Here is a 12023-nt window from a genome sequence, read left to right on the forward strand (position 1 = left end):
GGGTTGAGGAGGGTTTTGGTATTGTAGCTGGGATGGATGCCTATAAGTCGCATCCGGATAACCTGATCTTTGTTGCACTGGAGGAACCACTGGTTGTGATTTCCATGAGAAATTCGGATGGTTTCTCCATCCCGGATTGTACGTACTAGAATAGGGGTTGTTCTCTGATCTATGAGTAGTTTGGGCTTGATGGACTTGTTCTTGTACATATTCAGAAAACTGTGGTGCAACCGGACAATCATTCACACAATGAGTGGGGCTCGAACACAATGCACATATATCTTGTATCTGACGGGATGGAGAAGGTGACTGTCCTATACTTAATAATCGATCTAACTTTTGGGATAATTCATCTACCTTATGATGGATATCTATGGCATTTCTTACTTCATATATTCCACCTCTTTTTGGGTTTAACATGGGTTTATCTCTAATAGAGGCAGACATATAATGTTATGAATTTTCACTTAAAATTTCAAACAGTTGCCATGCCTCATTCTCATTTTTCAGCATGAATGTCCCACCGCATGATGCATCGACCATTTATCGATGTCTTTCAGATAGCCCATCATAAAAATATTGGATTAATTGCCACTTGGGTACAGCATGGTGGGGACATTTTCTAATAAGGTCCTTTAATCTCTCCCATGTTTCATGAAACATTTCTCCATCTAATTGGGAAAAACTAGTTATGGCTTTCCTTATTTGATTAGTTTTTCCTATGGAAAAATATTTCTTAAGAAACTCTCCTTGCAGCTGGTCCCAGGTTGATATAGTCATGGAATCCAAAGTATGTAGCCAGTATTTGGCTTTGTCCTTAAGTGAGAAAGGGAATAATTTTAACCTAAGAGCATCATCGGAGAAGTTGTGAATTTTGACAGTTGAGCATATCTCAAAAAATTCTTCAAGATGTTTATAAGGGTCCTCATTACTAAGTCCATAAAATGAAGGTAACATTTGGATTATACTGGACTTAATTTCATATTGAGTGGCCTCCACAGGGGGCACTTGAATACAAGGAGAGTAGGTATATGTGGAAGGAGTAAAGTACTCCTTCAATTGTTTGGGTGGATCATTCTCTTGATTTCGATCCATATTTTTACGTCTGTTGGCTCTAAAGGTTCTTTCTATTTCTGGATCAAAAGGTTGGATTTCTGGTCGTAACGATCTACGGCCAAGCATACACCTTACAATTATACTGTAGAGCAAACACAAATTTTTTTTTTTTTTATAATATATATTTTTATAATAAAGTGAGAAAAGAATGAAGAAAATCTAAAGAGAAGAACCTAAGAATCTTAAATCTATGAAAAGAGAGAAATTAGTTAATGTTTAGATGTTAATTACAATCAACTTAAACAATCATAGACTCTCTATCCTAAGGTTAACTTAGATCTAGACAGCTCCTAACTTTCAAGACCGCCTTTGAGCACTCCAAGCTCAAGACTGACTAACTGACTCGGCCAGGTAAGCGTAAGATGTGGGAGGTTCCCTACTCGTTGCTTTCCTTAGACACCAACTGTGTTGGCCAGGTCAGTCAACGGAACCAATTGAAAACCACTTTCTTTAACCACTTGCCTTAGACACCGAGTAATTAACCAATCCGCACTCGGTTCAACTCTAGAGCTTTCTTATCCTATTGAGCTCGAAATTCCTAGGGCTGACGTCTAGTTGATTTTAGATTAAGGTCTAGGTTATGCAAATGCAAGGGGATGATTTGTGGGCCAAGGAAGGATGATCAAATTCCCATCTTATCTGGTTAATGGGTTATTGCCCTTAAGATTAATTATGGAGATGCAATGCAAAGAAACAAGGTGTCCAATCAAGTTAGAAATTTTTATATTTGGGGTTACGCTATTTTAGTTAAGTGTTATGAAATGTCAATGACTTTTTTTTTAAAAAAAAATTTATAGTTTTATCTTTTTATATATTTTTTTATTTTTTTTTATTTATATTTTTTTTAGTTTTGCAAGAAAATAAATTTAAGTGGTTAAGTCTAAAAAGCAATAAATCACTAGGCTATAAAAAGTAGCAAAATATTCTAAGCAGAAATATTCCTAAGTAGTAAATTAGTTATGCAAGATAATTATGTAATTATGCAAATAAGATTATCTAGCTAGAAAGCACTGAAAAAAAAAAATTAAAGCGAGAAATAAAAACTGAAAATCATTTTTTAAAAAAAAATTTTTTTTTTTCAATTTTTTTTAATTCAACCATGCCAAGATCCCCGGCAGCGGCGCCAAAATTTGATGCGTAGTCGTTGATAGCACCAAAAATAACTCTACTCACTACATAAGTAGGATGAGTCGAGATCGTATCCTCAGGGACCTTGGGCTAAGTTGAGATTGCAAAATAAAAGAAAGAAGCGTTGTTTTTGATTTAGAAAATAAATTATCTTAAAATTGATGCAATAAGAAAATAAAGAGCTCGGGAGTTTTGAATTAATTTTGTACTAGCATAGTTGTATCTCTTTTTTTTTAATTAAATTGATGCGATTAATCTTAGAAAAAATACCTATCTTTCCTCAGCACGCTCCGTACCCGTAGATCACGGTGTGTCTTCGAAAAGTACTAGGTAAACAACTCTTCTTTCTTCGGCACGTCCCGTATCCGTAGATCACGGCACATCTCCGGAAAGTAAAAATTGTTCCTAATATTAATCTAACAGGAAAGCATAAATAAAAGCATATGAAAGAGAGCAAATAAAGAACTCATGATAATTTAAATAAAAATATAATCTTCATTGCATATAAAGAAATACAAAAAAGTTTAGAACAATAAACCCGCTCTGTGCCGTTACAAAGTTTCTTCTCCACTCCCGAGACTGCTAGCCTAGCTGCTCATGAAGTAGTCCCTTTTTTTTCTCTATGCAAGGCTCTAGAAGAATTTCTGGGATATCTCAAATAGAAGTACAAGAGCCTTTTTATAAGTGTTAGGAGGAAGAAGTTTTACATGATTTTCCGATATGGGACTAAAAAAAATATTAAAGACCACACGTCCGAATGCCGCACCCGCGTCCACATCCGCCTGCATGTCGTCCGCATCCTGCCCTGCGTAAGCGCGTTCACACATCACCTGCGCTGCCGCGATCCGTGCTTGCCCGCATCCGTCCTGCGTCCGCCCCGCGTCCGCCCCGCATCCGCCCCGCGTCCACTCGCAGACCCACGCGCTCACGCGCTCGCGCGCGCTGTGCTGCTCACCCAGGAAAGGAACAGCATGAATCAACTTCACGCTACCTTTTTTATTCCACTTCCAAAAAGAAACTTTTGTTTCTTCATAATGACATCTATATCCTTTTTGGATTCGTTGCATAGTATCTTCATTTTTTATAATACCGGATGCGTCTTTCTTTTCTTTTAATTTTATTTTAAGTCTAATTTTCTTCAAACTTGAGTCTTTTTGATCTATAAATCGGACTCTTTGTATCGGCGATCACCTTTCTTGTAAAACATAGAAAGAAATATCGAATTCTTAATAAATAAGATAAATTAAATATAATTTTCTGCTTTAAAATACTTAAATTAAGTGTTTATCAACCGACTCATAGTTGATTACTGATGATTCACCTTGTCGTGAGGTGATCAAAGATAAATTACTGATCTCAACTATATAGATAGTGTGAGTCAAGTTCGTATCTATGAGGATCGTGGGCTGAGTTACGTTCGAGTACTAGAATTAAAAAAAGATTGAAATTAATTGATCAACTAAAATAATGCTTACAAAAATCAAAGTAAATCAAATACTATCAGAGAAGTAGTTCAAGAATTAGAAAGATGTCTCAGAATTTCACCTGGTTATCTGACAGATAGTTAATACTCTCCTTCTATGCAATGAGTCTATATGCCATCTATCCAGATATAACCTATCTGGTGGGAACATGGCCCATACCCATTAGATCACGACCCATCCCTCTAGAGTATAGGCTAGTCAAGATGAGATGCATATAAGGTAACTAAAAAGAGCATAAAAAAATAGACATTTAATAGCAGATCTTTTATTTTATAGAAAGGAGAAGTACAAAAGTAAATAAAACAATAAAAATACTACTTGTTACAAGCACTTCAGGGATTTTTCGAGAATTGAAAATTTTAACCGGCCATGAAACTTTTGCTCGCTGATATCCTGGGGTTAAGGAGACTTCTGGGCAGTAGCTAGAAGATGGTTGACAGCAGTAGAATGAGGGAAGATGGCGCCAGGAAGAGAGAGAGTTTTGGTGTGGAGAAGGATGGTGTTGGTGTGGAAAAGGATAGTGGAGGCATTTGGGTGTTTGGATGGCTAGGCTAGATGAGATAGGAAATGGTTTTAGGTAGAAAAGAAAGATCACCGGCTTGTGGGCTGGAAAGATCCCCCTTCGATCCTCGAGTAAAGAAGATACCCGGTGGTTGATACCCGGCCAAACTATTAAAGAGGTACTTCATCGGATTACTAATTCAACCCAGTTAGTGGTTAAGTATTAGCCATAGAAATTTTTAGAGGTCCTCTTTCACCAACTCTCTACTTTACTCTTAAAGTCTTCTAACTTGATCTGGACTGGATTTATTGTCTTCTTACAATTTAGTCTCCTTATTATCCATTATTTTTTTTATTTTTTTATTTTTATTTTTTTCAAAAAAAATTCAGTGTAATATCTTAATCTTTTAAGCTTTCTAATTGACTTCTGTAGCGAGCTTTAGGCCAATGACTTTCAAACTAGTTGGCTTTAGTGCATTAGGTATAGAACACTCTTCAAGCTTACTGACTCAAGTCAAAAAGACTACGAATTAAGACTGACTCTATAAGAAGTTTCTTAACATCCTCACCTTTTGATGCGAATTATAATGCTTACTTAGGCGAAGGGATCTGGTTACTCAGTGAGACAATGTTAAAATTTTTATTTGTATTGCTTCTCTTATCATTATTATTATTATAGTAAATTCTAAGAGAAACTTTTGCTTATCTTGGCCTTTCCACCCAACCGACATAAAGTAGATTTGTCATTGAGATCAGTAGGAAGAGGGTTCTAGAATTACTCCAAAAAAATTTTTGATCTAACTCTGTCATTCATTGAGTTTTCTTAATAATTTGCTCTTCAGTATCTCTAAAATTATCTAGATCATTAATCATTCATTAATTAGGATGACTAATTCACTTTTAATCGAGATAAAGTTTGGGTACATCATGCTAATTCTTTCAAATCATACTTGAAGACTCACTTAAATTTAAAATTAGTTATTCTTCCCCCCAACTTATTTTCCATTGTCCCCAATGGAAGAAGAGAATAATAAAGTAGAATAAAATAGAGAAAGAAATTACAAGGAAAGATACCACCTGAATTCGATGTGCTCGTTTATTGCGAGGTAAGAGGTTCTTCCTTTGTGGGTGTAATTTGTTCGTGACTCCATCTGGATCTTAGATGGGATGCCCCTCCAACTTGGTTGGTTATCCTTCTCAAATTTTTCTATCAAAAGAAAAAAAGATAGATAATTAAAAAAAAATGCATAAGCTGGGTTGCCTCTCAAGAGCGCTAAGTTTAAAGTCTTCAGTCAGATTGTGCTGAGTATCATTCAACTAAATCCACTAGATCAACAAATTCAATTAGCTCTCCATCATTGATTCCTTCCAGATATAATTTTAGATGCTAGCCATTTACCTTAAAAATGTTTCTCTATTTAGGATCTCTGAGTTCTACGGCTCCATGGAAAAATACCTGGATCATGATGAAAGGTCCATCCTAGCGTGAGCGAAGTTTTTTGAGAAAAAGATGCAACTTAGAATTGAAGAGCCACACTTTTTGATCGGGCTTGAATAATTTTGGTACAATGAATTTATCGTGGTAAGCTTTAGTTCGAGTCTTATAAATTCTAGTACTCTTATATACTTCATTGCGTAGCTCTTCAAGTTTATTTAATTGGAGTCTCCTATTAGAATCTGTATTTTTTATATCAAAATTAAATTTTCATATTGCCCAAAATGCATGGTGTTCCAATTCGACTGGTAGATGATAAGCTTTTTCAAAGACAAGTCGGTAAGAAGACATTCTTATGGGTGTTTTAAAAGCAGTATGGTAAGCCCATAGTGCATCATCCAAGCGTGCAGACCAATCCTTTCTATCGGGCCTGACTGTTTTCTCTAAAATATGTTTGATCTTCCTATTGGAGACCTCTACTTGGTCATTTATTTGGGGGTGATAAGGTGTGGCAACTTTGTGGGTTATCCCATATTTTTTTATTAAATTTTCAAAGTGTCTATTCGTGAAATGTGTACCTCCATCGCTTATGATGGCTTTTGGACATCCAACTGACTAAAAATATTATGCTGAATGAACTTGATCACGACTTTGTAATCATTGGTTCGGGTTGCCATGGCTTCAACCCATTTTGAAACATAATCTACGATGACCAATATGTACTCGTATCCAAATTAAGAAGGAAAGGATCCCATAAAGTTGATTCTCCAGACATCAAAAACTTCTACGATCAGAATAGGAGACAGAGGCATCATATTTTTTCTTGAAATATTCCCTATTTATTGACATCTTAGGCAATTACGGTCAAAGTCATGTGCATCTTTGAACAGTGTTGACCAATAGAACCCATTTTGCGGTATTTTTGTTGCAGTCTTCTTTCCACTAAAATATCCCCCACATGCTAAAGAGTGACAGAATATGAGAATACTTTGAAACTCACTCTCAGGGACACACCGATGGATTACATGATCGGGGCAGTACTTAAACAGTTCAGGTTCCTTCCAAAAATAGTATTTGATTTACGAGAAGAATTTATCCTTTTCCTGTTTGGACCAGTGGGGAGGAATTTGTTCCGTCACCAGGTAATTAACTATATGACCAAACTAAGGGAGTTGATTAGAGGAGATTGTAAAAAGTTGTTCATTAAAAAATTTCTCCTTGACCTCGTCGGTGCCTTTTGTGTGCTCGATCAAGATCATTGAAATGTGATTTGCTACTATATTTTCAGAACCCTTTTTGTCTCCAATTTCTAAATCAAATTCTTGAAGAAGAAGGATCCATCTAATCAATCTAGGCTTCGTATCTTTCTTAGAGAGCAAGTATTTCAATGCAATATGATCAGAGTAGACAAGGACTTTAGACCCTAAAAGATATGATCGAAATTTTTCTAGGGCAAACACCACGGCTTGTAACTCCTTTTTAGTAAGTAGTGTAATTCAATTGGGCATCTGAAAGGGTTTTACTAGCATAATAGATTACATGTGGTTTCTTATTAATTCTTTGTCCTAGCATAGCACCAATTGCGAAATCAGATCCATCACACGTAATCTCAAAGGGAAAGGACTAATTAGGAGGCTTAATAATTGGTGCCGTCGTCAGGGCTGTGTGAAGTGTATGGAAGGATTTAAGACAATCATCATCAAAGATAAAAGGAGTTTCCTTGGCAAGCAAATTGCACAAGGGTCTAGAGATTTTGCTAAAGTCTTTGATGAATCTTCTATAAAACTCAATATGGTCGAGAAATGATCGTATTTGTTTGACTGAAGTTGGAGGTGGGACTTTTGAGATTACTTCCACTTTAGCTTTATCTACTTCAACCCCCCTCTCAGAAACAATGTGACCTAGCACAATCCCTTCTCGGACCATAAAATGACTCTTTTCCCAATTTAGTACTAAATTTGTTTGGATACATCATTTTAGTACTTTTGCTAGGTTATTGAGACAATCTTCAAAAGTGATCTCGAACATCGAAAAATCATCTATGAATACTTTCAAAAATTTATCCACCATGTCTGAGAAAATGGCCAGTATGCACCATTGGAATGTAGCAGGTGCATTACAAAGCCCAAATGGCATATGTCAAAAAAGCAAATGTTCCATACAGGTAAGTGAAGGTGGTTTTCTCCTGATCTTCAAATAAAGGTATTTGATTATATCCTGAATAACCATCCAGGAAGCAGAAAAAGCACTGACCAGCTAATCGTTTTAGGATTTGATCAATAAAGGGTAATGAAAAATGATCCTTCCTAGTAACATTGTTCAGTTTCCTATAATCTATGTAAACTCGCCAACCAGTTGTTGTACGAGTTGGGAGCAATTTACTTTTTTCATTCTCTACCACCATAATATCTGATTTCTTAGATACTACTTGCATGGGACTAACCCCTTTACTATCTGAAATTTGATAGATAATTTCTACATCTAACTACTTCACTACTTCTTTCTTCACAACCTCCCTCATATTAGGATTAAGCCTCCTCTGCATGTCCCTATAGAGTTTGGAATTTTTCTCACAATAAATGTGGTGCATACAGATGGAGGGGTCAATGCCTTCAGATCGGCAATTGACCATCCAATTGCTTCTTTATGTTCTTTTAATAAACCTACAAGTTGAGATTCTTGGTCAGAGGTTAGGTTTGACGCAATGATTATCGGGAAGATATCATTGGGTCCCAAGAATATATATTTTAATATGATCGGGAGTGGCTTTAATTCTAATGTAGGTGGTGTTTCTAATGATGGAGCCATTGGTGTGCTAGATGGTGTAGATAATTGTTCATACTTTACAGTCCATGGAGGAGTAGTCTTTGAATTGGATGGCTCTAGTAACACATTCACTTTGTCCATGTATCTATCTATATTAAAATTGTCTAAATCAAAATGAGTTAAACAGGCTTGAAAAGGATCTTGTGAAAGTACAGTGGGCTCAGCTTCTTTTACAAGTTTCTCTAGCACATTTATCTCACCATAATCATTTATGGGTGGCCCCAGAGCGGCATTGAAAACATTTAATCTTATCTTTTTATTCCTGAATGATACATCCATGACTCCAGTCCTATAGTTAATGCAAGCATTAGCTGTTGCTAGGAAGGATCTACCTAGGATAATTGAGATTTGATTGGGGTTATCACCAGATTCCATATCTAAGACAAGAAAGTCTACTAGAAAGTAGAATTCATCTACTTTGACAAGCACATCCTTTATCATCCCACGTGGTACCTTAACAGATCTGTCAGCTAATTATAGGGTAATTGACGTGGGCTTTAACTCTTCAAAACCAAAGAGTTCGTACACTGAGCTCAAAAGAAAGTTAACACTTGCCCCCAAATCTAATAGAGCTTTCTTAATGGTCAGATCTCCTATTACACATGAAATGATTGGGGTACCAGGATCCTTGAGTTTAGGTGGGGCTAAGTGTTGGAAGACTGAACTAGCTTGCTTAATGAGTTGGACTTTTTTTGGTATGTGTGCCTTAGATCATCATTTTTGCGTGCATAAGTCCTTAAGAAATTTGGTATATGTAGGGACTTGTTTAATTGCATCAAGAAGAGGTAAGTTTATTTGGACTTGTTTAAATAATTCTAGCATTTCATTCATCTTGATACCCTTCTTGTCGAGAGGCAAAGGGGATTCTAGAGTACTTGAAAATGGAGCTTTAAGTGTAGGTACTGGGTTAACAGGTCCTTCCTTCTCTTCAGACTTTTTCTTTTCTGACTTGGCTTGTTCAACTTGTTCTAATTATTGATTTTTTTTTTAGCTGGTTTAAGACTTTTCCACTTCTAAAGGTCTTTACAGATTTTGCATGTTTGAAAAAATCTCTGGACTAGTGGAACTCTCAGCCATATATTGCCCTTTTGGATTGCTGATGGGCTAACTAGGTAATTTGCCTTCCTCCCACCTATTAAAGACTGTAGCTAGTTGACCTAATTGGATCTCTAGCTTTGCAATTGATTGTGAGTGGGAGTGAAGGAGTTGATCTCTAGCTTGGCTGTTAGTCTCCATTCTTTCTAAAGTTTTCAAGATTTTCTCTATATTTGAACTTTGGTTGCAAGGAGATGGTTGAGGATTCTGGTGCTGAGGATCGGGTATGTTTTGATATGGTGTCCCTTGGTAGTTGGGTCTGTGAGTTGTCAGGTTAACCATAGGTTGAGATGTTCAAGAAAAATTTGGATGATTTCTCCAACTAGGATTGTAAGTATTCGAGTATGGATTATTACCTGGTCTAGAAGCAATCTGGATTTGGGCTTGATAAATTTGCTCTTGGACAAGTTCAAAAAATTGATAGGCAATCGGGCAATCAGCAGTAAAATGTGTTGGACTTAAACATATGGCACAAGCATCTTGCACATAGGTAGATGGGGTAGAGGTCTGCCCGACTTGCAGTAATCGATCAAGTTTTTATGATAATTCATCCACCTTAATGTGGATGCCTATGGAATAGCCTACCTCATAAATTCCACCTCTTTTTGGTCCAGTCATGGAAGGATCTCTACGGATGGTAGACATGTGGTGTAGAGAGTTTTCACTAAGGGTCTCAAACAGTTGCCAAGCCTCATGTTCATTTTTAAGCATGAATGTTCCTCTACACAAAGCATCAACCATCTACCTGTGCCTTTTCGATAGTCCATCGTAGAAGCACTGGACTAGTTGCCACTTAGGTACGTTGTGGTGTGAACATTTATAAATTAGGTCTTTGAGCCTTTCCCAAATCTCATGAAATATTTTTCCATCTAGCTGGGAGAAACTGATTATGGATTTTCTAATTTGATTTATTTTTTCTATGAAAAAGTACTTTTTGAGAAATTTTTTCTGAAGTTGGTCCCAGGTTAAGATGGTTATCGAATCTAGAGAGTTTAGCCAATATTTGGCCTTATCCTTAAGAGAAAAGGAGAATAATTTTAACCTAAGGGCATCATCGAAGAAGTTCTGGATTTTAACAGCAGAACATATCTCAAGAAATTCATCCAAGTGTTTGTATGGGTCCTCATTTGATAGTCCATAAAAAGATGGAAGCATTTGGATGATACTAGACTTGATCTTATATTGAGTTGCCTCAACTGGAGGTACTTGAATGCAAGGAGAATAAGTGTATGTGGAAGGAGTGAAATACTCCTTCAATTGCCTAGGTGGATCGACCTCCTGGTTTCGATCCATATTTCTAAGTCGATTGGCTCTAAAGGTTCGTTCGATTTCAGGATCTAGGGGTCGAATCTCTAGTCGTAATGAACGACGACCATGCATATACCCCCACAGTTATACCTTTAGAGTAAACACAAAAAAATTTATTTTTTATAGGATTTTTTTATTATTTTATTTTATTTTTTTTATGAAACTGAGAAAAGAGTGAAAGAGATCTAAAGAGAAAAGCCTAAGAGTCCTTAATCTAGGAAGAGAGATGTTTTTGTTTTATTTTAATTAACTAAAAAAAATTGTCAAACACTTACTCAAGCAAAGTTTATCCTAGGTTATCCTAGATCTAGACAGCTTCTAACTGCCAAAGCCGCCTTGGAGCCCTCCAAGTCAGAAACCAACTAGCTAACTAGTCAGGTAAGGGTAAGATCGGTGGGAGGCTTTTCGTGCTTTCACGATGGACTTAATTAGAGAACTACTTTTCTTCGGACTCTTATCCCTGAACTCTTCCTAGACACGAGTCAACTAGCCAATCCTGACCCGATCTAACTCTTTCGAGAGCCTTGTCCTAATGAGCTCGAACACCTTAGGGTTGACATCTAACTGATTTTAAAATTAAGGCTTGGGTTAATACAAAGTGATGGATTGTGATTTTTGAGCTAAAGAAGGATGATGAAATCTCCACCTTATCTGATTAATGGATTTGCCCTTAAGATATATTATGACCATGCAACATAGCAAATCAAATGTCCAAGCTTGTTATTAGCACATAATCAAGACTAAATTAAATTAATTTATTTCTCTTTTTAGATTTTATGATTAAGTCTCTAATTTTCTCAATAATTTATGAGGTGTTAGTGTAAAATTTTTATTTTGTAGGAATATAAATTTGACTAAGTAATCTAAGCAAGTTAAAAAGCACTAAAATTAGATTAAACTAGGAATAAAAGATAGAAAATAAATAAAACAAAAATTTCTAAGTTAATTCAACCTTTTCATCCCCTAGGACAACCATTCAACGTAACTTTCAGTTACATGAGGATAACTTTATGTTAGGGCAATCAAGATTGATAAAAAGAATAAAAGTGATCTAATGTTTAAAAAAAAAAAATTAAACTTGAAGCAATCGTACCAACGATCTCCGACAATAGTGCCAAAATTTGATTCGC

General features: G+C 36.1%; 1 non-coding gene across 1 annotated transcript; it reads left to right on the forward strand.

Moving 5' to 3' along the window:
* The first annotated feature begins 602 nt into the window (after window positions 1–602).
* LOC140854463 (small nucleolar RNA R71) lies at window positions 603–708 on the forward strand. The gene has a single exon (XR_012137677.1). It is a non-coding gene; the product is annotated as a small nucleolar RNA R71 (small nucleolar RNA).
* The last annotated feature ends 11315 nt before the right edge of the window (window positions 709–12023 follow it).

This window comes from Elaeis guineensis, chromosome 16 (genome assembly GCF_000442705.2).
Source record: "Elaeis guineensis isolate ETL-2024a chromosome 16, EG11, whole genome shotgun sequence".
Taxonomy (NCBI): Eukaryota; Viridiplantae; Streptophyta; class Magnoliopsida; order Arecales; family Arecaceae; genus Elaeis; species Elaeis guineensis.